General features: G+C 42.3%; 1 protein-coding gene across 7 annotated transcripts in view; it reads left to right on the top strand.

Annotated features, from left to right (window-relative positions):
* Window positions 1-6,305: 6,305 nt before the first annotated feature.
* FOXP2 (forkhead box P2) overlaps window positions 6,306-27,992 on the top strand; it is a 568,485-nt gene continuing 546,798 nt past the window's right edge. For all 7 annotated transcript variants that reach the window (XM_056118036.1, XM_056118034.1, XM_056118033.1 and 4 more), the window contains exon 1: window positions 6,306-6,425. The gene's annotated coding sequence lies outside the window, so the exon portion shown is untranslated. The remainder of the gene's footprint in view (window positions 6,426-27,992) is intronic.

The raw sequence follows: 27,992 nt of genomic DNA, 5'->3' as shown, positions 1-27,992 counted from the left end.
TTGGAATCCCTGAAGATCATTAGCCCTTAAAAACATCGTAAATTGTGGTTTATGTTAGCACCTCTTGCCATCAGTTTTTAATATGATGAACACTTGTAGTCAACAGCAATGAACCTCTTTACGCTGTTGAAGAAATCTTGTAGATTCTAATTGACTTTCAAGAGAAACAAGTCATCAGACTTTTTTTCCTCTTGCTGTTTATTACAGTTGACATGACATGATAGTAAACCGTCTTCACTGGTATAGGGACATCCTACTGTATTGCGATCACTGTGCAATGTCAGTTTTCACTGATATGAAGAAAAATGTAGAGCAAAGGGTGTATGGCAAAATGCCTTTCCTGGTGAAAGAGGAGAAAGGGTTACAAAATATTTGGAAACATGAAAGAGTTCAATGATAAAAATTAAGAGTTTAATTAGCTAGCTGTGTAATCTTGTTCTCACCTCTACATTGTTTCTTTATAATTTTCAAAGTAAAGGGACTAAACTAGAATATCTTGCAGTTTCTTTGAGTTGCAAAATTTGTCACTCAGAGGTATACAAACTTTAAAACTAATGGTGCAAACACCAACAAGTAAAGTGCTCTTTCACTAGACAATATATGCATCAGTGATAGAAAATGAATATAGTTTAACTATGCTTATACTCGCAGACTACGACCCAGAAAAAAAGCCTGTGTCCTATTAATTTGAAGCATATGAAATTGACATTTGAGTGAGTCAAAGTTTGCTAATTATAGACAATTTAGTTATGATTCAACTTGGTTATTTTAATGTCTTATTGACATAGATAAGCTATTGCATTTAAATTTGTCATATCTTCAAAAATAGAAAGTTGCTTATCAAGTTCTTAGCATGACAAGATCGGAACATTTTAATGAGATAGTTTGAGATCCTTAAGAAAAAAAATGTCTCATATAGAGTGACATTATAGTGTTCTGTGAAAAAGATGGCATTTTCAAGACTTGATGGAAGCTTTGGAGTCAGTACCAGTTGTTGCCCTATTTCCATATTATTTGTATAAAAAGGCTTTCTTGGCAAGATTCTATCCTACAGCAATGAATCTTTGTCTCTGCAACAAGAGAAACTAGATCTGGAAGCTCATATTAACTGTCTTTCAATCAATTTTGTAAGACACTCAGTCAACCTCTTAGCAGAGATATGTCTCGTTTACATGCTTTAAGATTAGATATACTAACAAAGAACTAGGTTACATCCAGGAGAGAACTGAGTCTATTATTCACTCTGGGATATAGTCCTGGGACACGTGGCTGAGATTCCATCTTTCCTGCCAGCTGTAAGGGAAGTAGGGGACCCCTAGCATGGAAGTCTGCAGTCCTTTCCTTCTCCCACTCCAGCTGATTAAAACAGGTCTGCTCTGTAGACTGGCAGATGTGGGGTATTATTACTGTTTTCTCTTAAGTTGGTATGTCTGTTGAATCTGAGTAGAAGTTCGGGTTTAAGAACATGTTGAGCCAGTATCCAGGTAAAATTAAGATATCCATTACAAAGTAACAGATGAAAAATGTATTCTGTGACTAAAAAATAAAGTTGGGAAAGCTCGTTATGATTTATTATAGGTCTCGAATTTTGTAGTCCCGAAGCTTAACGACAGATGGTGGTGTAACTCCACCAATTTTCCAGCTTCCTCATTCGTTCTGACACTGTAGCATCGGATTACCCTTGATTTGACTCCGGTGTACTAGAGTTTTCTATCTTTTTTTTTTTTTCTTAAAATGTGTTTGGGAGGGTGAAGTGGGAGTACAAGAATACCTAAAATGAATCTATTTGTTGCTCCTCTTCAGAAAACTGTAGTTGTCATAAAAAAAAAAAAACAGGAACCTGATATATACCAACTCTCCTGGTGAAAGAAAATACTTTTACCTTGAATTTAAAGACTTAAGCAATAGGCTATTTTAAGTTATTTAAAGTGAATAGTACAACTGTGAAGATGGTATCTTAAACAGCAGACAAAAAACAAAACTAAAATTAGTAATACCAAACAAAGCCAAACCTGTACTTTTTCCTTTTCCCCCCATAGGACCCCTCCAATAAGTCAGTAAAAATTCCCCCCATTAAAACTGCCCTGAAGAAAATGTATTAGTTTATTCATCTGAATTTAAAACAAACACACTTTGTGCGACAAAAGATAATTTTACAACAAATAACTAAAATTGCAAGCCATGCTCTCAGAGAGGCATTAAACCGACGTTTCTACTAAGTGTTCCTTGCGTAAGTGGATTTTCATTCTCCAGACTTTGGTTAGTTTCCTCTGGGGTGATTTATGTCACTTCAGATGCTCTGGCGGAGGCCATTTCAAACGAAATTTTCTTTCCCCTGGACCACAATAGAGCAATGTCTCGGAATTTGTTGATTCTTGGGTTCACCGTGAAAGAAACCTAAAAATCGAACAAAAATTCGCGAGGGAACTTCGAGGGCCACTTGGTGCAACTCTTCACCTCCCCAGCAGCCCCGCTGCACACCCCACTGTAACCTCTTGCAGATGACTTTTGCAGACCCACGTGCTGCAAAAGAGAGTTGGTCTGCAGCTACAGCCCAGTGCGGCGACTTCCTGGGGCAGAATTCGGCTTTCCCCCTCTCTAGAGCAGGCAGCCTTTCGTTCCAAGGCTGCCTAGGTCCAGGGTACGGATCGGTGACTCGTGCAAAAGAAAACTATTCGTTCACTCTTGGCCCGTTCTGTGTCCTCCTAGGCAACGGAAACCCGGTTTTCCTATTATTTCACTCCAACTTTTTGGGAGTCTGAGCGCAGCGCGCTCAACACCGGCTGGCTCCTGCAGCAGCCGGCGAACAAAGCCCTCAGTGTTCGGGACGATGTTGGGGCGGGGGTACTGGGCGAGTTAAAGGAATTGCAAATAAATATATTTTATGACCACCCATCAACAAGCGACGTGCCACCGTGGCAGCCGCGGGTTAGTCCGGCGGTTAGCAGGGTGGCCGGGAGCTGGGGGGCTGGGAGGGTGGCGACGCCTGGTGTGAGGGGTGGGGGCGGGGAGTGAGCCAGGAGCCCTGAGTTTGAACTTTAACCTCTCGAACCCCAGCCAAGGTCCATTGGCTACGGACGTGGGGGCCGCGGAGGGCAGTGGCTCAAGGCCGGAACTCGCTTTCTCAACTCTCTGCTAGCCTCCCTCCCCCTGCGGGAAGGGTTGGGGTCCCGGTGAATGGCTGCAGGAGAACAGCAGATAATGGAGTTGGTGGGGAGGCGATAAGAAGTGGGGCCAGAAGGGTGCTGCGGGGTTAGCTCCACTTAGAAGAAAGGACGCAGGAAAGCGCGCGCGCGCGTGCATGCCTTGCAGAAAGCTGTGCAACTCCACCCAGCTGTCTCTTTACACCTCTTGCCGATGGGCTACTTGCACTCGAGGGGGAAAAAAACGCCTGAGCCTGCGGATGGCACCCAGATGCATCTCAGTCCGCAGAGCGTGAAGGGTCCTCTAAGCCCGCGCCGGCCACGTCTGCAGAAACTAACACTTTTTTTCTTCTGAAGAATTTGAACTTTTCAACCAAGTGGCCCAGTCGCTTTGATAACACACATTTACCCACCACCCCTCACTTCCTGGGGACCCCCTAGAGAGAAAGGGAAGGAAGTGGGCTCTGTACATGGAGAGGGGCAAGAAAGGGGTTAGGGAAAGTGAGAACCTCTCCTGTAGACCTTGGAACCTATCGAGCTTGGTTCTGGCTGGTCACAAGCCCCAAGAAAAGAAAAAGGTGTCTCCAAGCTGTTAGACTCCGTTTGTTTGCCTTTTGACTTTTCTCAAAAGCAGTTGCAGATTCAGAGATTCAGCTTTTTTTTCCCTTTTTATACTTAGGTTTGTCAGTGAAGCAGAAATACTAATGACTTACTAGGAAAGTATCCCCACCTTTCAGAAGGGCGAAGTGGGACCAATTTGGGTCTGGCAACTGCTTCCTCCTTATTCTATCTTTAAAAAGGAGGGTGGGTCATCTGCCGACGACGTAGCCTGCAATTCGGGGGGAAAAGCTACTTTAAAAAAAGTGAAAATGCAATCCCTAGCAGAGAGCCTGGAGTCCAAAAGCTCCCCGCAAGCACCGTAGCGCAAAGCCCAACTCGAATCTTCTTCCTGGACCTCTTGGCCCGGGCGGTTTTCCCAGGACCTTACCCGTGACACACTGACTTAATGGATTTCGCTAGAAAACCTGACAGTGTGTTGACAGACGCAGGTGCCTAGGCGGATTCTTAGTTGGGAGCAGAGCGGTTTCTGCAGGGCAGAGTTGGTACCAAGTGTGAGCGAGAGCGTGTGTCTGCCCCTTGGGGGAAGGGAGCGCGACTCCAGGGGGCATTGACCCCAAGGCCCACTGCTACTCTCTCCCACCCCACCCGGGAGAACTACAAGTTGGCTGGATAAAAGCCGGGAGGGGGGTGTGCGGGGGGGTGGCGAGGAGGGGGTGGGAAGTGCCCGCCAAGGCCTCTGGGCTGCAGCTGTACGCTGGAAAGTTTCCGCGCCTTTCGGAACGCCACGCTTGGCCACCGCTGGGCTAGTAGCGCAGCAGGCTGTGAATGCGAAGCGCCAAGAAGCGCCGGGTGGAGGTCGCCGGCAGGGGAGGGGCGGGCGGGGCGGAACCCAGCATGAGCCGCCCAGCTGAGGGGGGCACCCCAGGAACCAACAACCCTCACCAGCCCTCTACGACACATGCTCACACTCAGGTCACGCGTTCCCTGTGGGCCGCTCACCCCTCCCTCGGCCTTCCCGTATCATTCCCACGGTCCGGCGTGGGCACGCAGGAAGGGTCACACCCCGCTGCGAGGGCGCGGCCCTCCGGGTCCGCGTATCTCCCACGCCCGCGCCCCGCGCCCCCGCTTTGAAGTGCGCACCGGGTGAGGTCTGGACAGTTTCTTTTTTCCCTCGCCTCCCCTCCCTTTTTCTCTCTCTTTTAAAATAAATTTTGTTGGTTACTGTGGCTGCTCCGGGTTAGGGCTAGGGCCTGGTCGGAAAGCCGCAGACCCCGCAAATCCCCGACTTTCTTCTTTCCACGCTCCGCCCTGGCCAGCCTTAGTGCACCGCGCCAAACTCGCGATCCCGGCTGCACGAACACGAGGAAGCTCCCCTCACCCGCACACTCCCCAGCCCCCCAACTTCTGGGTCTTGGGGGCACAGGAATCGAGGCAACAATACAGTGTGCAAAAGCCGCCCGGCCTCTCTCTGCGCCCCAGGTCGTACAGGCGCACCCCGAGACAAGTCAGGCCCACGCGCGTCCTCACGCGCGCTCGGGTCTCTCTTGCAGTCTCCGAGGTTACTTTAACTCCCCGCCACCGAGGGCTCTGGAGCCCAGCGAGGCTTTCTGCACTTCCCATGGAATCCCCCGTTTCCTCTGCCAGCAGCTCCGTCTGCTGAAAGGACGCACTTTGGGAACTGCCAAGAAGCAGCAGACACAACTCGGCTTTGCCAATCCAGCATACGGTTTTGTTCTCGCCTCCCTCCCCGCCCCTCCCCCGACTCGCCGTCTGGGCCGCGCAGGGAGGAGGCGGAGCAGGAGGTGGGGAGAAGGGTGGGGGTGGGGGCCGAGCTGGCGCCGAACAAACAAGTTCCCGGCGAGTTGTTTACAGAGCAGGTGGACCTGACGTCAGCCGGGAGGCTCGGCGGCCAAGCCGCACACCCCTGGGCGCCGCGGCGCCCCCTCCTTTAGAGAAGTTGCCCGGGAGGATGGGGGTGTCGTGGGGGGGGGGGAGGTCCTGGGTTATCTGGGGTGCCGGGTCCGCTAAGCGAAGCCGCTTTGGGGGATCAACAACAATGATGAACAACAACTAAGCGGCCCGCAAAGTAAAAGCCAACAAACAAGTGGTCCGGCGGGACTTTAATCGCCGCCCAGGCGCCCCTTCTCGCACCCCGCCCCTCGGAAGGGAGGCGGCCCCGCGCGCGCAGCAGCGTGTGTGTGTGTGTGTACAGTTTGCATTGGCAACAACACGCGCGCGCGGCCGGGTGTGCGCGCGCCCGCCAGCGCACACTCACACAGACACACACGCACACACATACACATACACGCGCGCGCGCGCACACACACACACACACACACACACACACACACACACACACACACACACACAGAGATCCGGGTGGGGGGAGCGGCAGCGCGAGACAGCGCGAGCCTCCGAGAAAGCGCGAGACACGCCGGCGCGTGCAGCAACGCCGCGGCCGCTGCGCTCCGGCTCAAATCCCGCGCGCCACCGGCCGCCGGCCCACGGAGCGCCCGGCCGGGTTATTTATGCGGCGTCCGCGGCCGCCGGCTGCAGCTTCTCGGGGCCCCATCCCCTGCCCCCCCCCTCCCGCGCGCCCCCCCCCCACGCCCCCGGCGCCGGCTGCCGAGACTCGCGCGTGGGCGTGTGCTTTCGGGGGCTCCTGCCTCGGCGCGGCGGGTGCCACCTCCCGGGACGCTGCCCACGGCGTCTCCGGTCGCGGTAAGTTTCTTTTGACTCTCCCCCGGGCGCGCCCACCCCGGCCCCCGCCGCCTCCACGCCGGGCCGCGCCGCGCCTCGACTCCGCTCCGCGCTCGTCCCGCCGCCGCAAAGTTTCTCCCGGCGCCGCCGTAGCGCGCGCGCGGCGCGGCTCGCACGAGTGTGACATGTGTCAGATTTCGGCTCGGCCTCGAGGTCGCGCGTCCCGGTCCCCACCTCACCACTTGTTGTTCTGGTTCCTCGGGCTTTGGCGAAGAAGGGGTGCGGGAGGGAAGAGAGTAGAGCGAGGGGAGAGGAGATGGGGGTGGTGGGTGGGGGACCCGCCACGGGCGATCTGGGGAGGCTTTTTTGCAATTGCGGGGGGGGGGGGGGTATCCGCGTTCGGCCTCGTTCGGAGAGACGGGCGGCCGTGGCAGATGTGTGTCGAAACACCAGATGTGTGTTTGTTTATGCTCCTATTTTTATTGTTTGTTGTCTCTTCCTCCCTTCCCCCCCTTCCCCTGGGGAAGAGGCAGCCCTGCAGAAACATCTGGCGGGTAGCAGCACAAGCTGTATTGATCCGGCCGCTGACCTTTAGTTACTCCACTGGGCAAGTGCACGCTTATCGGTTCCAAGTTAGATGCCGCCGCTCACACGCCAGGACTTCTCTGGAGCGCGAGGCAAAGAAGCCCCCCCCCCCCCCCTTGTTTCTCCAGAGCTGAAACTCCGGGCCCCTAGTGAGCCTTTGGAAGAATCTTGCCTTTCCTCTGCCGCTCCTGATCAAGCTCCTTTCCCCACCCCAAACCACCGTTCGCAGGACCCCCTCCTCTGTTCGAACATCCTGGCCCCGCTGCACCCTAGGTTCTGCCCGGGTCCCACTTGGATTTTGCTTTGGGATGGGACCTGGCACTCTCCGGGTGGCTAGGTGGGTGAAGTAGCGCTCGGCGGGGGGGACACGGCGCCTCTGGAGGAGGAGGAAGGGCTTCTCTAGGTAGGCCTTTTTACCTGTACGTGCTCCCCAGATCGGGAGCCGGGTGGCGGGCATCCCGGGGCTGCCTTGAACCCCGGCAGAGTACTGTGACCCACGTGTGGCAGCGGCCGGGCCCTCTGGCTGGTTGTGCGCACAGCGGCCCGCGCGTCTCCCGCGCCCTCTCGCGCCTTCCCAGGCCCCCGATACCCCCAATTCGGGGTGAGTGTCTTGGAGGCGCCGCGCGGGCCGAAGAAGTGGGGCGCCTCGGTGCTGCTGGGAGGAAAAGTTGTCCTCCTCGACGCACATGTTCAGATCTCCCAGGATAAATGGACCGGGTACCTGGCACTAGAGGCGACACCGCCTGGGAGGGACGGGGGGGGGGGGGGAGGACACATTTGAATTGGGGGGTCCCGGGTGGAGCGGCCGCGGCGCGCGCGTTTTGCACGGAGTCAAGAGCGGAATCCGACTCGGCTCCCAAGCCTCCCTGGAATTCGGGATTCCCCCCCCCCGCCACACACACACACACACACACACACACACACACACACACACACACACACACTCCCCCAAGGAACTAGACCCATCTGTCTATTTGTTTATTCAGCTTTGTCACCCAACAGATTTCACCCGTTTTATGGACAGCTGCTGTCTGCGAGGCTCCAGTTCTCCTCCCACCCCTCTCAGCCCTCTCTCCGTGTGCTGAGAGTTTCTTGGGAGGACCTTGAGATCTTTCCTCGAGGGCTGCTGCCTGCCAGTGGGCAGGCGTGGGCGCCCGGAGCTGCGCCAAGTAGGCTGGGTGCGAGCTCAGACAGCTGCAGGGGAGAGGCGGGGTGGGGGTGGGCTACGGAGGTGGGGGGGGGGGGGTCCTGTGGGAGTGTGCGGGGTGTGCCTGGCAGCGAGGCTCCAGAACTCCTGAAGTCCCCGGGGACTTCACCTCCCTCTGCTCCCAGCGCCCACTTGGACGCGCAATTCAGTAGTAATAGGTAAGCTTGGGAAAGAAACGGACACCCCCGTGTCAAGTAGCTCAAGTGGACCTTTTCCAGTTGGAAGTATTTGGAGAGATTAACTTTTAGAAAACTAAAGTTTACCCGCAGGGCACATCCTTGCATGCTCTTTTAAATTCTAATAGTTCTGTTCCGCGGTAAAGAAAAGACTAAAGGAGTGTGTTTAATGGCAGTTCCTCTTTTTTTTTTTTTAAGTAAAAACTCAAGATGAACTTTCCGATGTTTTCGTCTTTTCATTTTTTATTGTGCTGTGCGGCATACCTTGGGAAATATTTCGTGTTGTTAAGGGGTTTGTTTATCTTTACTGTCACTATGAGTTATGGACAAGTATATTCTCAGTGTATTGGAATTTTAAAATGTAGTGTTTGCTTAATGCTGACGAACACAATTCACAAGTTTGCTTTATTTGTATCAGGGTTAATAAAGTGGGTATAAAGTTACATTCACTGACCCTTAGTGCATTAAAATTTCATTTCACCTTTAGAATTTTTAAGTTTTCCCTCACCTCTCCTCCCTTCCTCCCTCCCTTCTTTCCTCCTTTCTTTTCTGACTTTTTCAGTACTTCAGCTCAGTATTCGCTTAAGAACCACTCTTATTTCAAGAGGTGGACTTGAAGTGACCTTAGACATGGCGGTGGTGGGGGTGGGGGATTTGGGGGGGGCAGGGAAAGTGTTGCATACACTGTGTTCCATACTTTGGTGGTGTCATTGAGGCACAAGAACTTTGTACACCCAGATCATAAATATTAACGTTACTATGATCATGTTACTCCAAAAACAGTTATAAAGCAGAAACTCACCATTTCGTCAGTATAGAAAATTAAGTGAAAGAAATACTTGATTTTTTTGTTAGAGAAAGAGACTTGGGACCAGAGAACTAGCATGCGGCAAGGCATTCATTCACCTTGCACTGGCTGACCCAGATTCAGTCCTCAGCTCCTTATATGGACACTGGAGCACCTCCAGGAATGACCTTCTGAGCACACAGGCAGGAGTAAGCCCTGAGCTCCCCAGGAATGATCCCCCAAACAAAACAAACAAAAAATGCAACAAAAAAGGAAAAGATAAACGAAAAATGCTCAAATAATACTAGAAAGCTGAGATAGATCCCTGTAAAAGACCGCTTAATTTAACAGGTCATAGTAAAGTTCAAGAGAACAAGAAATTTTATGAGAATAAGTTTTAACATTCTATTAAATATGAGTTTAATAAATGTTTTGGTCCTTTGTTGTTGTTGTTGTTGTTGTTTTATACATGAACTCTTTTAATACTTCTGCTACAGTACAGATGGTTCTGGGATAATCAAAGGAAAACACCTAAATAAGAACTGTGAACAATTTAGAGATGTTTTTTATTTGTTGTCATTTTTCTTTTGCTTTTGTTTTGGGGTAATATCTGGCAATGATCAGGGGTTACTTCTGGCTCTGCAATCAGAAATCACTTCTGGTGGGCCAGTGGACCATATGGAATACCAGGGATCCATCCCTGGATGACTCTTGTGAGACAAGTGCCCTCCTTGCTGTACTCTCTCTCTGGCTCTTTTAACTGATTTTTAAAGCTCTTCAACTTACAATCTGAAATTCTGAGTGACTGAAATACTGGAATTCAATGTAGCTTCATAGACTTCATATTCTGCAGTGGGAACAGATGTTATAATATGAATAAGTTCATTAAATGACAAAATAAACTGTCCTTGGAATTTTATCTTTTTGCACTGATAATAATGCAAATATTTTGCTTTCAAAAATAACCCTTGCAGTCTTTCTAGGAGCTTGAAATAGGCAGAAAGAGTTGCCTATGGCACTTCATAAAATAGGGGCAAATAGGTACATATTGAATTTGAGAATTTAACATTTAACGCTTAGAATGAGAAGTTATATTCTATTTGTATAAGCTAAGCAAGTTCAGAAATTCTAAGTGCGTGTTGCAAAGCTGTTAGAATTATACTTGATGAGGAATATGTTCCAGGTGACAGGACAGAAGAAACTGAGGATGCTAGTGGTGGAAAGTGTAAGCTGGTGAATGGAAGGGTGTTGCAACATTGTATGACTGAATCAAATTATGAACAACTTTGTAACTATCTCATGGTAATTGAAGAAAGGGAGGTAGGGAAGGAGGAAGATAGAGTTTTCTTGTTTGTTTTTCCTTTGTGGGACACCTGGCTGTGGATTTTACTCCTGGCTCTGCACTCAGGGATTACTCCTGGTAGGCTCAAGGGACAATATTAGGGTACTGGGACCTCTGTCTTATCTCTCTGAGCCGTTTATGGTAAATGTTTTAAATTGTGAAAATAACTTCATGGATTGGCTCATAGGGCATATAACAGAATAATGGACAAAACATATACAATGACCAGATAACTTTTATTTCTCAAGTGTGAGGCATGTGGAATTTAATTTCATGAGAGGGACATTTGTGATTATCTCAAAGAATTTATTACTGGTTCTGCCTTAGTACCTTGTCTGTTTCTGTGTTTGTAATCTCATGTTGGTTTGGGTTGGGTTATAATACTGGTAATTAGAAAACTGAATGATGGAAGTGGTCATGTACTTTTCTGCTTCTCTGATTACATCAGAAAGAGACCTTTTATTTCTAAGTTGAGAATGGCACTAAGAAACTCCTTGAAAATGGTTATAGAGCACATTTGAATTCATAGATAATGTAAATTCCATCATCGTTAATGAACACTAATTTTGATACTTTCAAGCTTCCCCCCCACCTTTAACTTGTGAGAGAAGGTAGTCCTCTTGATGATAAATGAATGTATCAGAAATGTTGAAACCAGTTCCCAGATTCATACTGCCCTTTAACAAAAATAACTATATATTCTTTTTTCAGTGCCACTCCTCCCTATGCTCAGGGATCATGCCTGGCTGAACTTGGGACCATTTGAAGTGTCAGGACTGAATCTGGGTTGGCCTGGTGCAAGGCAGTCACCCCACCTGCAGTGTTATCTCTCTTGCCCAAGAAGACCTATTGTGTTAGGCCCTTTGATATCTGAAGATTTGCATTGCTTATGATGGTATTCTTTTTTTTATGTAACTCTTATTCACAAAGTTTATAAACTAATCAAAGCCAACTTAGATAGTTTTTTTTTATATTAAGACTCTAAAAAAGTAATTCAGGTGCTTAAAACTTTTTTAAGCAAAGTATATGTGATCTGTAGTCCATCTAATGGCTAATAATAATTTTATACGCTCTAGTTTAGTTATATTTCTTCTTTGCAAGTGTTTCTTAGATTCATCTTCTTAGCTGGTCCTATAATTGGACTGCAGTTATAACATTTATATGGTCTTTATCTATTTAAATTATTTAATTTCTTTGGGCTGTTTTTCTTTTTTCCAGGAGGCTTTAGGTTGCTTTCTTTTGGAGTTATTCCAAACTTGGAGTATCTTCATTTGTTTTTCTGAATCTCTGAGTGTGAACCCCATGCCCATTAAAAAAAAAACTCTAAGAAATGTTGGAATAGTCTAAAACTTGCTATTAGTACTACTATATTTTGCCAACAGTGGTTACCATGGAATCATTTAGTACTTATACAATAGAGTATTTTTCTTATAAATATTCTTGCCAATAAAGTAAATGAGTACTTGGTTTCACATATTTGTTTACTTCTACATTGTCATTATTTCCAGTGTATTTTCACAGAAATTCTTTTGCGCATCCCAGTGTATTTATTCATCACCACATGTTTGTTTACTTGACAAAACAAACAGAAAAAGAGTTATGGTGAAATGTAAAGAAATATAATGAGTAAAAGTTAGTATTAGAATATAAAAATACTGGAGGAAGTTCTTTAGAGGAGAAACAGATTGATTTGTGTTCCCAATCTATTAATATTAAAATGCAAAATAATCATGTTATGTAGTAACATGCTTTCAGTATTGCTCATTCATCAAAAAAAAATCCTTCTTTAGATTATTTGGTTTTTATATTTCTACAAATGTCGTGTCTGTATTGGCCTAATTATTTTTAGGAGCATAATATGAATGCAGTAATTGAAGTAACTAGCAATTTCTCCTTATCTCTTTAAATTTTTGCCTATCAGCCCCACTGGCAGAGTATGTGCCCACACTAAAATGAGGTACAGTGTTCAAATTTCCTTTGGTTTGGGACTGGCACCTGGCTGAGCCCACAGCTTACTCTTGGCTCTGTGGATAGAGATCCCTCTGGGCAGGGTTCAGTAGACTATTGTGGTATGTGGGCAAGAAGATAAGTCCCTTCCCCTCTATAATTTCTCTTGAATCTCGTTTTTAAAGCAACACTGTATTTTAATCATTTATACCTCTGATGCTTTTGAATCCGCATTTTTTATTGTATAATTTTTAACTTTGTTTACATTCTCTGAATTATATATCTTTTCATTTTTCCTAATTGCTTTCAATTTACTAGTTTAATTTTAAAATTATCTTTGTACTTTTTTCTTTAAAAATTTACTAAAAATTTAGTTTTTCTCTACATTTTCTGTTGGAGGGTGTCAAGGTTCTTACTCTTGAAGTCCTTGATACTAAGTATATGTCTTTGGACCTATACTGATTGAATTCAGCCTTCTAATCAGTTGTACGTGTCCCTCTTGCCAGGGATGTCCAGACCCTACCTTCCCAGTATTTTGATAAATATGTCATATGTGAAGGATGTCTTTATTCCTTTCTGCCATGGAAAATTATCTTCATCAGCAAGCACAAAAAAAAATTCAAATGTGGAAAATGCACTCTGCTTGGAAGCAAATGAATCTCTAGTGAATTAAAAGTTCTGGGTCATTTTAGTTTAATAGTGTTTTATATTTTTTTCACTTTCTGCCTTAGAAGATTTAAAGTAAACTTTGTGAAAGTTAAATGTTGGTTTAAAACTTATTGAAGTGTTTAGTATTTATCTTAACAAGTATAACAATCTTTTCTTGTAAGATCTTTTCTAACAAGTGTAAAAACTATATAATGAGGGTGCAAAAGTTGTTCTTAAACTGTCACTGTCACTATCCTCCTATTGTTCATCAATTTGCTTGAGTGGGCACCAGTAATGTCTCCAAAGTGAGACTTGTTGTTACTGTTTTTGGCATATCGAATACCCCACGGGTGCTTGACAAGCTCTGGTGTGTGGGTGGGATACTCTTGGTAGCTTGCTGGGCTTGATAAGAAATTAACTTTAAATTTCTTGTCAAAAGATTCTACTAGAAAGAATTTTTTCCCAATATTCGTTTATTCTCACCTTTTATGAGGGCATTTTGTTTATTTTTTTGTTATCATTTTGGTAAGCAATTGCAACTATAACCATCATCTTGCAACTTTCCTCTCATCCTTAAGAGAAAACAAACTTACCTGCAGTGTATTTTAGAGGATAAGGAAAAAAAAAACTGTTAGACTTACTATAGAAAAAGGGTTTTTTTAAAAAAAAAATTCTCACTGACAGTGAAGAGAAACTTATAGTATACTATCCAAATGTCTTAACATCTTAGCATATGTAGACTGTCATAAAATCATCTAATTAAAAAAATCCCCAACATTCTTAAGAAGTCTTCACTATTACTTCATCCAAATTTTTGTTCCAGGATTTGGATGATCTGTATCTGTATCCCTGAAACTAACTCTTCACTTCCTTTTTGTCATCAGTTTGCTCCCTTTCTCAGTCTGCCTTGAGTTTAGCTAAATGGAAAAAAAATCTTGTGTTATATCTTAGGACCACTGCCATCAACTGCTACCAGTCTGATCGGCTGGACCATCAGCCTTCATCTATCTCCTACTTTAGCTGCAGCAATGGCTGCTTATTTAATCTCCTTTCTCTCTACTGGCAACATAATTTATTTTTCTTTGGAAATAGGGGAGAGTAAGCCCAATTCCAAGTTCTGAGGATTTGGGGCAGACAGTCTCTGCTATACATGGGTGTACTTCTAGGTCAGTTTTCTCTCCCTATTTAAAAAAAATTTTTAAGAAACAGATTGCAGTTAACTTTCAAAAGATGTGGGTTGAACACCAAATACTCAAAAATTGGGTGCTTTAGTACGATGATGGTTAGCATAGTTACATTAACATATTTAGTCAGATAACATCATTATAGAAACATGGATGTTTCTAATGCATTGCTGCTTTATGAATAAGTACAGCATGGGCATACCAAGTATAGTTTGCTTTTGAAAAGTTGAAAATTCATGTATAACTTTGACTCCCCTAACACTTAACTACAATATTCCTTTAGTTCCAAAGTGGCAGTTGGTTTCAAGACACTTAGGGATTTAAAAATCTAAGAATGTTCAAGTGCTCTGCAATTGGCCTTCCTAATCTTATCTTGGTGGGTTCTATGTCGTTGGGTTCATTTACCTGAAAAGGTTGATTGAATCTATGAATGCAGAACCCATGGATTAAAGGGTAATTGTATTAAAAAGGAGTAATCCACACATGAGTGGATCGATCTTGTTCAATCCCACGTAGTTCAAGTGTCAGCTGTATTTCTGGAACTGCTTGTAGGGAAATATGAAAGTAAAAGTGTCAAAGCAACAATCTCTTCCAAAGATATTTTTAGAAAACTTGCCCAGTAATTGGATTTCTAATTTCTTGAGGATAGAAAAAAAAATCTCTATCTGTCTATGGGCTGGAGCGATAGCACAGTGGGTAGGGCTTTTGCCTTGCATGTGGCTGACCCAGGTTCGATTTTTCTGTCCCTCTCGGAGAGCCCGGCAAGCTACCAAGAGTATCCTGCCCACATGGCAGAGCCTGGCAAGCTCCCTGTGGTGTATTCAATATTCCAAAAACAGTAACAAGTCTCACAATGGAGACATTACTGGTGACCGCTCGAGCAAATCGATGAACAACGGAGGCGTGCTACAGGACAGTGCTATCATTATACACACACACACACAGAATCTTTTCTATTGATAATAATGGGGGTATTTCCTCTTTCCCTATTTTTTTCCCTATTTTCCTTTTCCTCCGTGCAGGCAGAATTATGAGATCTTTTTAAATAATTCTGAGGACTTGAGAGATAGTACAGGGACTAAGGTGCTTGCCTTGTATGAAGTTTGATCTTTGGCATCATACACGGCACCTCTAGGAGTGGTTCTCAAGCACTGCTAAACGTGGCCTCATCACGATCATGATCATCCTGTTGTTCGTCGATTGCCTCAAGCAGGCACCAGTAACATTTCCTTCATCCTAGCACTGAGATTCTAAAAAGTGCCACATTCAAGGCTTTTTTAGGGTTAGGAGAATGAGACCCATCATTGTTACTGGTATTTGGCATATTGGGTACGCCACGGGGAGTTTGCCAGACTCTGCCATGTGGGCAGGTTACATTCGGTAGCTTGCCAGGTTGTCCAAAGCAACGTGGCCTCATAACAAAAACAAAATAATAATTCTGATTACTTAGTTGTGACCCTTTGAAAACTTGAAAACAGTATAAACAGTATCTGACTTGATGGCATGTTGCCTGTTGTTCGCTTTTCTTTCTCTTTTAGTGGGAAGCTGCCACGAAGTGTTAAGGGAATCCTGAGGCTACTACCAGAGATACTCAGCTACTAAGCCAGACAGTCCCGTGCTCCTGCCCAGTCATGCTGTGCTGCTTTGGCCCAGCAGTGCTGTGGCTATCAGGGAACCTCAGGGGTGCTCAATGGCCCCAAGATCACTCCTAGTGGTGATGGTGGGGCCATGTGTTGCATAGGATCGATCTTTAATCTTTAATCTCACATGCCAAGCATGTGTCCTTCTGTCTCCCACCCCCATCCATCTTCCTGTAAAATATTAAGCATATCTTCTGTGCTTCTGTTCTTTTGCTCCTTCAGTACCTAATGCCTCTCCTAGTTGTCCTTTGGCTATTCCAACTCCCAGTGTATTCGCCTTTGTTTGTCCTGAATAGGGTAGTTTGTGTTAAAGGATTTCTCTGATGATCGTGATGACAGGATAATGCATATAGAATGTTAATGGAGAACAGGCTTTTTGGAAATTATTAACTCAAGTATTGAAAGTCATCTTGGCTTATTATGTGTAAAGTCTCAGGTTTAGTGCCTGGAAATCTGAATGCTCTTACTAGTTCTGTCAATACTGTTGATATGCAGTGAGCCAGTTCTACCCAAATGAAAAGGGCTGGATTACCTTTTAGGTTATTTTCAACAAAAAAAAATTTATTTATTTATTTCATTTTATTTTCTATATGGGTCTATAGAAGCAAATTTTAATTGATGAATGGATTCTTAAATTTTTACCACCTACCACATAAATTTCCAAATAAGAGTACAGGTGTGCCAGAACAACTGCTGAGGGTAGGATACGTTACATGTGACCAACTTGGGTTTGATCATGGGCACAACATATAGTCCCCAGAGCACCATCGAGAGTAAGATGAGCACAGAGCGAGGAGTAAGCCCTGGGCACACCAGGGTTTGCCCCATTCATCAAAAGGAGTAAATGAAGCAAGAATAGAGATAATTCTTCAAGTGCAATCAACTAAAAACCAACACAAAGTTACCAAAGAAACTATGGTTTATTAAGCTAAGAAAGTCAGTTAAAATTAAAGAGTTGATTTTATTTTTTTTTTCTGCTGTCTTATTCTACTAGTTTTTTTCCCCATCACTCTTCCATTGGAATAGAGACTCCTTTCAGTTAACCAGAAACTTGAAACAAGGGCAAGAGAAGATCGACTATAAACAGACACATTGGGATTGAGAAGGGGCAACCACTTGACCTATTTCCTCCTGAATTACATTGTTATTTGTATTCTATAGCTAATAATTTCATCACAGTTTTTGCCGCAGTCCTGTGTTCATTCATATAATTAACCGTTGGTGACCCTAGCAAGAAATGTGAAGTCAGGTAGCCTATTAAACTTTGTATATTTTTAAAGTTAGAGTCCCCCTTTTACTGGACTTTATAAACATTGCTGTACAGTTTTAGATGCCTCATGAAGTGATGGGATCCTTTATAATTCAGTATATTTGTGCTGTTATGTTCAGAGGAAATACAGCTCCCAGCTACGGGGGTTTAGCAGATTTTTTTCTATAATTGGTTTTTAAAAATATGGCTTAGGGCGTTTGTATATGGCTCTCCACTTAGGAAAATTACTCCAGACATCTTCTTTGGGAAACAGCCAAAAATTTTGGTCATGTTTATTTCAGTCCTTATTGATTTATTGTCTTATTCATCAGTCATGCTTCCATGTATGTTGTTCATATACCATTTCATGTACTCCCGCATGCAAAGAATGGACTTTCCCACATCCTTCTGGTTTTCCTTGTCTTCATCTGCCCATAATCCAGCAAAGTGCAGCAGCAGAAATTTCTTCTCAGAAGGTAGGATGGTAAAAATAGCAGCAGTTTTAACAGTGAGGAAAGCTTAACAAACACTCTCTGTACATTACCCAGTATTCGATGAGAACTGTTCCTATAACAGAATAAAATTTACCGGTCTATTATGTTTAAAGCAAAATAATTTTAAGTCTATAATGTTAAACCAGGAAAATGTGCTTTACACTTCTAATTCTTTGTTCTTTTGTAGTTTTACTAACGTCAAACTATATCTAGCCCTATATGTGTATTGCTCAAACAATTCCACAAATAGAGCAAAGGAAATGTAATTCGTTGATTTCTAATTGGTATTTGATTTTACTTATCTATTTTGTTTTATATCCTACTGTGTCCTGAAAATATTCCCACCGGGTTAAGACAATGCCAAATTAGAAAATATGATTAAATACATGCATATTCATTATGAGATGAAAGGATCATTGCTCTTATTAGTTTAATTTTGTTTTAGAGTCACACCTGGCTGGGCTCAGGACTTACTTCTGTCAGTGTTTAGGGGCCCATATATAATATCAGGAATAGAACCTTTCTGGGCCAGAGAGAAGAAAGTGACTTAATCCCCTGTTTTTCTGGCTTGCTGTTTTCTTTTTTTTTTTTTTTATGGGAAATAACTTGATTTTCTGGCCATACAAAATCAAATTTTAAATCCAATTCTACATTTGGAAAACATGTTTTAGCAAGATAGGAATACATTATAATCACTGTCACTGTCACTGTCCTCCCGTTGTTCATCGATTTGCTCGAGAGGGCCCAGTAACATTGTGAGACGTGTTACTGTGTTTGGCGTATCAAATATATGATGGGTAGCTTGCCAGGCTTTGCCTTGTGGGTGAGATACTGTCAGTAGTTTGCCAGGCACTCTGAGAGAGGTGGAGGAACTGAACTTGGGTCAGCCGTGTCAGCTGTGGTCGCGTGCAAGACAAACGCCCTACCCGCTGTGCTATCGCTCCAGCCCATAATAAATATTTGATGTTTTTATTACTAAAATTGCACATTACATAACAGAAATTTAAATAATTTTAATAGCGGTAGGGTGTTTGCCTTGCACGCGGCCGGCCTGGCCAACCTATCTCGCCTGCATGGCAAAACCTGGCAAGCTACCGTGAGGTATTCTATATGCCAAACACAGTAACAACAAAGTCTCACGATGGAGATGTTTCTGGGCCCGCTCGAGAAAATCAATGAACAACGGGAGGACAGTGACAGTGACAGTTATTTTTGCCATGTCAGTGGGCAAATCATATTTAATTATTTAAAAAGTTATTGGCTACACAATTGATGTTCTGTTTTTTTTTTTCTGAGGCCATCCAGCTGCGCTAAAGGCTTACTCCTGACTGTTCTGTGAGATCACTCCTGGTAGTGCTTGGGGTATGATAAGGCAGTGCTAGGGATTGAACTGGCTTGCCTGTGTGTGAGGCAAACACATTGATTGTCCTGGGTGCTATCTCTTCAGCTCTAACATTTTATTTTAAAATAATATTTTTGTTGCTCTGTGGAGGGATAATCTCCCTAAGATTTTCTTGAAGTATTTACTTACAGTGTGATTTATTAGTGATATAAACCATGTTATTCACTCATTAGAAAGCTGTTCTAAATTCTTTAATTTTGTTTTCATTAAAGATAATTTAGATACAGTAAAATCTATCCTCTTTTAGAGTAAAGTTTTAGATATTCTGCCAGACATATAGTTGTGTAATCACTACTACAGTTAATATATACATCACTTCCATTACTCTCCAGAATTTATTCTTCATACATTTTTAGCACACTCACCCCTTTCCACTTTTCAGTGCCTGGTAACTGCTGATCTTTTATCCGACCCCATCGGTTTGTCTTTTCAAGTCAGACTTTGAGATAGAGTTGTACACTACACAGCATTCATAATGAAGCATTTTTCACTTAGCATGATGCATTTGACATTCATCTGTGTTGTTGTTTGTGTAGTTTTTCCTTCCCAAGACTACAGTTCTTGCTCGTTCCTGTCATAATTTATTAGATTTCACCTGCTAATTTTTCAATGAAGTATATTTTATAGAACCCGAACTATTACTTTTGTTTATAGTTACTTGTCTTATAGACAAGATATGACTGACGGATCATTTCCAAGGATTAGTTTTGGCTTTCACCATAGCTGTATTCCCATTCCTACTTTTAAACTCTCTGTCTTTCCTGCTTTTCTTTCTTTTTTTCTTATTCTCGCGGGTGATTGCTGTTCATTTCCAGTCTTCAATATCTGCATTTTGGAAATATATAGGGCCATTCAAGCAGCTAGTTCTTAGAGAAGATAGCAGCTCATTATAAAATATCATTCACTTATTCATAACTCCATCGCTGATTGCTGTAAATTACAAAATAAAGCTCATCCAAGAATCAGAACTGAAGGGAACCTTTAACCTTGAAATCATTTTCTAATCTCCCTTCGAAGCAAGATGAGGTAAAAAGCAAAGGTTTATTATCCAGGAGCCTCTTATCAGATTGTCTTGGGTTGCAGTTTATGGGAAGAGGCAATTTCCAGAGAGGTAAACCAAAAAGTCAGATGGCATGCAAAGAACTAATAGAAGGAATACTTAACTCTGAAATGGAACAGTTGAGAGGTAAGACTGGGCTTAAAATAGGTAAAAGACCTAGATAAATTTCCTGGGTGTTAATTTTTCCGATGGTTAACCAGAAGTACACATTTTAACATCACCTGTGTGTGAAGGATGCAATGTTATAGTCCTGGCTACTGATTTTTCAGAACTTTCATATATGAAGAATGTATCATTTTAAAATCAACCATTTCCCCTTTATTCTATTGAAATCAATACTTAGTTTCCCTTTGTGCCTCTGCCCTTTGAATGCATGCAGGTGATTTCACAAATGGAAGGCACTTTATAGATAGTGGGAAAATTTTTCCTTTCAACATATGTTTTCTTAGTCTAAAGAGGAAAAATTCCTCTTTATACACTTTATAGATTTATTTCACCCTTCACATTTCTAATCAGTTTGTATATGCTTCTATTAGCTAAAATTAATGTGTAAGTTATGTAGAGATAAATATTATTGATTGCAACCCAACACAAAATAAATAAAAACCTTATTTCATATTTGTTTAACCTAATAGCAAATTCATTTTTAGTTGTTATATTGTTCCTAGAATTAGAATTCATTTGATATAAGCTACAATTAATATACAAAGTGAATAGTTTACCTTTTAAAATAGTAGTTGTATATTCTAAGAATTGTTACAGAATTGTAGTTAATTTTATATCAATTCCAAATAATATGTGATTTAAATAGTTCTTTTAAAATCATGATTTCAATTAGTCAAATTAATTTTTGTTTTACTTTTTATTTACTTTAAATTTTGTGATGCCACAGATATAACAGGCATACATGCCAGGTCTAAATACATTATTAATAGATTAATTACATTGCATGTCAAATTTTTAAAGGAATCTTAATTCTACTCTCAGTGTTACCATTTAGATCACCTGCAATTGTTATTAGTGTATATTGTTTTGTTTATTTGTTCTGGGGCCATACTCTGTGGTTCTTAGGGCTTATACCTAAATCTCTGCCCAGAGATTTCTCCTGGTGGTGCACAGGGGACCATATGTGGTGTCAGGGATTGAATGGGGTTAATGAGTACTTTAATGAGTACTTTCTTACAGCTCTGTTCAATGAAAATACTAAGTAGTATGGAGTTTAGAGCAGAGCATTTTCTAAATCTAAAGAGGATAAATTCTTTGACTTATTATTCTTCTAATAAGATTATAATCCTATTTATGTATATTTAAGTTAACCATTATTGGAGTAATTAATCACTTAATCACTTAACTTCCCATTAGTCATCGATTTGCTCGAGCGAGTGCCAGTAACGTCTCCATTTGTCCCTGTCGCGTGCTAGTGTAGCCCAATGGCATCTGTTCGCTCTGGGAACATGAAGAGCCTCAAACCGATCGTTCATGATCTTGACGAAGAAATCTGACCATCTGGTAGGTGGGTGGCCATGCGGTCTTTTGACATCCCGTGGAATCCAGTCAGTAACAGTCCAGCAGTCGTCTTTAAATCTCATTACATGACCAGCCCATCTGATTTTTGACACCTTGGCAAATGAGACAGCATCCCTGATTCTTGATCGTCAATGGATGTCGGAACTCCGGATTTTTTCCTCTCATTTGAGTGAAACGTGATATTCCAAGCATAGCTCTTTCTATTCTTCTTTGGGAGACCTGAAGAGCGTTCTCATCCTGTTTGCATAGGGCCCAGGTCTCTGAGGCATATGTTAATGCAGGAAGAACAGTGGAATCAAAGAGATGTGCCCGGAGCCGGAAGTTCTTCGTCCAACCATTATTGGAGTAATTGGTAACTTAATTGACATTCTAAGCCACTTAGAATGTTCATTTTAATACTCCCTTTATAAGGGGTTACTGTTATTTCTCCTTTTTTTATGAATGCCAATTCTGAATCACAGGTTGTTCTGGACCGTGAATGTTCTAACATTTTACCTATGTGCACACTAACAAATTAGCCAGTTACTATTACACTGATGTTTGGGAAAAAGAGAAAGCTCTAGGTCAGAGACCAAAGGCTTTATTACTCTTTATGGTAGAGATGTTACTGTGGGTTCTAGGTTTGTTTTGTATCCTGCTTTCCCCTAAATTACAAAGCACTGCAGAGTGGCTCAGCTGGATGAAGCCCTCCCGGTGAGCTGTATTACCAGTGAGAACCCAAAATTTAAGAACCCCAGTTTTGGAGGCCACACTCGGGGATCAGGGACCCATACGCTGTGGGCAGAGATGGAACCTGGGTTATTTGTGTGCACGGTAAGTGCCCTACCTGCTGTACTGCTGCTCCAGCCCCAAGATTCTCAGTCTTAAAATAGGCTATGAACACACTTTTATTAGAAGGGCTGTCACTATCTTTTGTTTATCAATGCAGTTTGCTATATTAACGTTTATGAAGAGATAGTCCAGAACATAAGGTGTTGGTGCCACTTTTACAAACCCTACAGAAATTAGAGAGACCCATAAACTTTTCCTCTTATCCGAGGTGTTTAAAATTTCTGTCAGCAAGTGAACTTATCTCAGGTTGCTATGAGATTTTCTCCAAAGTTTTCTTGGTTAAAGTAGTAACTAAGTCACATCTCCAATTCATTCATCTACTAACTACCAGAAAAGAAAAGGAGGATGAGCATGCTATTGAAAAAATATATATATGTATATTTTTTGTTACTATTTTTTTTAGAACGAGCAGGAGCAATAACGCAGTGGGTAGGGCGTTTGCCTTGCATGTGACTGACCCAAGTTTGATTCCTCCATCCCTCTTGGACAGCCTCGCAAGCTACCGAGAGTATCTCGCTCTCACAGCAGAGCCTGGCAAGCTACTCCTGACTTATTTGATATGCCAAAAACAGTAACAACAACTCTCACAATGGAGACGGTGCTGCTGCCCGCTCTAGCAAATCAGTGACCAATGGGAGGACAGTGCTACAGTGCTATTTTTAGAAACTCAGCCCCCTCATGTACCATCTGTTCAGTAACCTGTTCTAAGAGTTTGCTGGAGAATAGTATAAAGATCACTGGTTTTTGAACAGAAAAGATAGTATCGGTGTTAAGATGCAGGGATTGAGATGCTTGTCTTCTATGCAGGCAGCCCAGGTTCAATTCCTCACACTGCCAGAGTTCATAAACAGATGATAGATGAACCATCTTAATTTTTAAAATTCCTCTTCCCTTGAAAATAAAATAGCATTTGCTTCTACTATTTATTATGTCTGCTTTCCTCTTGTTTGTGTATCTTCCAAGTTTATTATCAGTGACTCCAACAGTAATTATAAATCACCATTTTTAGTATCAGGAAATCATAATCCATTGTTCATGTAAACATAAATTTATTATAACTCATTGTCCTTATTTGTTCATGAGTCTTCATTTTCTTATTAAATCATATTGGATTTTCTGTTTTAGTTTAACTTGTCTTTTTTTTTTTTCTTTTTTGGTGCAGGAGGTGAAAACTGTTGGATTCATCTCATTTGTCAGATAACAAATTGTAATTGTTACCAAACAGACTTGTGTCTTATTTAATAGTTTCTTCATATTTAATACAGTCATGAAATGTTCTTAAGATTTTGAGGTGGTTGTTCTAGCCCATTTTAAACATTATTCAAGCTTCAAGCCATGTTTTGTACTGTTCTTTGCCATGTGATATTACTTCTGAAGTTGAATAATTTCTGTGTATTATTTTAAATTAAAATTGTTTTAGGTGTTGGAGAGCTAGTGCATTGGGTAGTTCCTTGGATTTGATTCGTAACACCACACATGGTTTCCTGGGCACTATCAAGAGTTAGCCCTGAAAACGAAGTCAAGAGTAAGCCCTGAACACCGTGGGTGTAACCAGACTGCAGCAACCCCCTCCCCAAATTACTATCATTATGGTATTTATGTTGTTGACATTTATAGTCTTGTTGTACACAGTTACATCACTCCTATGAAACATTTTCTAGTCTTTGTTAGTATTTTCAAGACTAGAGAGTCATAATTTAATTTTCAGAAATTCTTTAACTTTAGTGATATTTACTACAAACTATTTTTGATTTTAGTTTCATGCCAAACTGTAATTATATTAGGGATTGCTATAATTTTTGTTTTAATCTGTAAGGGGTCAGAGAGTAAATATTACAGATTTTGTGGTCCACAGGGCTCTGTTAAAATGATTTCATTGAGCCATCATACAAAAACAGCTATAGTCAATACCTCAGTGAATCAGTGTGAGTATGTATAAGGATTATTATTTTTTAATTTAATTTAATTTTTTAAATTTTTATTAGTGAAACATCATGAGGTACAGTTGTAGCTTACAAATTTTTGTGCTTGGGTTTCAGTTATACAGTGATTGAGTACCCATCCCTCCACCAGTGCCCATTCTCCACCACCACTAATCCCAGTATCCCTCCCACCCCGCGTCCCCCCATCCCACCCAGCCTCTGTGGCAGGGCACTCCCTTTTGTTCTCTGTCTCCTTTTGGGTGCTGTGGTTTGCAAAAGAGGCACTGAGTGGCAACCAGGTTCGGTCTATAGTCTACTTTCAGTATGTATCTCCCATCCTGGGCAACATGCTTTATTTGGTGCTCCCTTCTCTATCTGAGCTGCCTTTACCCCTAGAGTGTGTGGCTGGCCTCCAATCCATGGAGTAAACCTCCTGGTATTTATCGCTGCTATTCTTGGGTGTTAGTCTCCTGTTTTGTTACTTTATGTTCCCCAGATGAATGCAATCTTTCTATGTCCCTCTCTTTCTGACTCACTTCGCTTAGCATGATACTTTCCATGGAGTACCACTTGTATGTAAATTTCATGACTTCATCCTTTGTAACAGCTACGTAGTATTCCATTGTCTGAAAAGATTTTTGATACTATTTCTATCTTCCTGATTCTATTGAGGTATGTTTTGTGGCCTAGCAATGGTCTATTTTGGAAAATGTTCCATGCGCACTGGAGTAGAATGTGTCTTCTTTCTTTTTCGGGTGTAAAGCCCTGTATAGGTCTATAAGCCCTTTCTCTTCTATTTATTCTTTCAAAGGCAATGTTTCCTTGCTGAGTTTTGTTCTTGTTGATCTATCCAGAGGTGACAAGGCGATGTTGAAGTCTCCAGCTACTATTGTGTTGCTAACAATGTCTTCCTTAAAATATGTTAGCAGTTGTTTTAAATATTTAGCTGTTCCCTCATTAGGTGCGTATACATTTAAGAGTGTGATTTCTTCCTGTTTGTACATATTCCTTGATAAAGAGAAAATAGCCTTCACTGTCCCTTTTAATCTTTTTCAACCTGAAATTAATGTTGTCGGATACTAGTATGGCCACCCCAGCTTTTTTGAGGGAGCTGTTTGTTTGCAGGATTGTTTTCCATCCTTTACCTTTGAGTCTGTTTTGCTCTGACTGTTGAGATGAGTTTCTTGTAGGCAGTAGAATGTTGGGTTCTGTCTCTGAATCCATTTTGCTACTCTGTGTCTCTTAATTAGTGAATTCAGACCGTTGACATTAAGATTATTGTTATGGGGTTCTGTGTCATCTTTATATAAGAGTCTGTTGTGCTTGTAGGGTTTGTCTTGTCTTATAGAAGCCCCTTTAGCCCTTCTTTTAGGTTTTGTTTTGAGTCTATGAAGTTCCTGAGCTGCTGTTTATCTGGAAAATAGTGTAATGTTCCTTTGATTTTGAGTGAGAGTTTAGCTGGATAGAGTCTTCTTGGTGAAGCATTCATTTCAGTGAGTATTTTCACTGTATCTTGCCATTGCCTTCGGGATTGGAGGGTTTTCTCTGATAGGTCTGCTGTGAATCTCAGGGGTGCTCCTTTGTATGTGATTTCCTTCTTTGACATTGCTGCTTGCATGGTGTCTCTATCGGCAGCATTGATCATTCTAACTATGATATGTCTTGGACTGTTTTTGTTAGGGTCTCTTTTAGCTGGCACCCTTTCGGGCTCCTTAAACCCGAATGGCTGCATTGTCAAGCTCTGGGAATTTTTCAGTGGTGATTTGTTTAACTGTGGCTTTTTCATTTGTTTCCCTGAGCTTCTGGTAGTCCAATGATTCTAATGTTGTTCCTCTTGGAATCATCTCCTAGAACTCTGATTCTCTCTAGAGCTATTTTGAGGTCCCTTGCCATTGTTTGTTGTTGCCTGTTGGCTTGGTGCAGCTGATCTTCCAGCTCACTGATTCTGTCTTCAGCTGTGGTCATTCTACTGTTGAGGGCACAGACTGAGTTTTTCATTTCATCTACAGAGTCTTTTATTCGTGATATTTCTGCTCTCATTTCTTCCCGTAATTTGTCGATTTTTTCTGTCATATCCATATCTGAGATATCCATGTTACTGGATATCTCTCTGTTTCTCTGACTGTTTCATTGAGTTTATTCAACATCTTCATGACTTCATGTTTGAATTCTTTGTCAGAGAGGTCCCTTAGGTGTGTAGCACCTATGGAGGATTCTGAACTCTTTTCATTGTCTTCCACGTGTGGTGGGGATTTGCATCGGTGTGTAGATATGGGAACTCTAATGTTACACTAGATTTGTTGGTACACTAAGTTACTTGCCTACTTAGGCCACATCCTCTGCCACCAAAGCCACGCCCACTTCTGAAGAAGCCATGCCACCACGGGAGCCTGGTGAGTGGGGGGGGGGGGGTAAAGGCTGGGTGGGGAAAAAGATGAGTACAGCTTTGGGGACAAAGAGGAAGAGGCGGAGGCTCAGTGCTGCTTTTTTTCCCAGGCTCTGAGAGGACGCCTGGGGCTCTTGCAAGGAGAAAGCCAAGTCCTGGGTTCGAATACTGGTGGATAAACTGACCTGGGTAGGGAAGAAGATCAGTACAGATTTGGGGACGAAGAGCAAGGATTATTTTTCAACTTCACATATTTTAAATTAATGTGATTTTCGTATTTTACAAAATGCTCTTATTTTGATTTTTATTCAATTATTAAAATGTGAAAGCCATTTTATATTATGGATAATTCGGATCAGACCATTGAGTTAGTTTTATCCAGAGACTATATTTAAACAAAAATACATGCATATTTATTTATATAAGTATAGAAGTATCTTTCTTAGCAGTTCCTAAAATTCATGCCACATTTTGTTCATTGGCTTGGAATAAGCTGAAAATTGACACGAGCGTCTAGAAATTCGGTAACTGTCTTTCATGACAGATTTTCTCTTCATACTATTACTAAGTTCAGAATAGTAGCTCTCCTTTTGTCTTCTTAAGACTTGAGAGAAAATAAATTATTGGTACATCAGTCATTTATTAGATGTTCATTTTTAGTATATAATATAAATCTAGGTAATTAGTTAGATGAGCAGTTGATGGATAAGAGATTTGTGTAGTGAACCAGGAATAATAGTCTTATCATTTTACCAGAGGCCATGGAAAAACAAAATAGGAGAGACAGGTAGAAGGAATAAAATTCATCACAGTTAACATAGTGATTACTTGAGTTTATCAGGATATGGATAAGTCAGAAGACCCAAGTCATGTTTATGTAAGTAAAGTATCTGAGGGGAAGGGAAAATTTGTAAATGAGATTCATCACAGCACTTACTATACCAGAATGGTTGTTTAAGTTTGCTTCTGTACCTTTCGTTGGGGAAGAGAATCTCCTCTGTGTCTACTTATCTGTATCCTTAATTAGGAATTTTAGCTTTTGTTACCTTGTATTTATTTATTTACATGTTTTTAAGATGATGGAGAATCCGTATAGGAGAATTTTGTGTTTTTATTTTGTTTTCTTGTTTTGTATGCAATATTTGTAGATTAGACAATATCAGGTGCCAAAAGAAGTGTGAAAAGACAATGAGGAATTCTA

This window comes from Sorex fumeus, unplaced genomic scaffold, assembly GCF_029834395.1.
Source record: "Sorex fumeus unplaced genomic scaffold, SorFum_2.1 ptg000037l, whole genome shotgun sequence".
NCBI classification, from domain to species: Eukaryota; Metazoa; Chordata; class Mammalia; order Eulipotyphla; family Soricidae; genus Sorex; species Sorex fumeus.
Note: the sequence above shows the minus strand (reverse complement) of the source record. Positions and strands in the feature narration are given on the sequence as shown.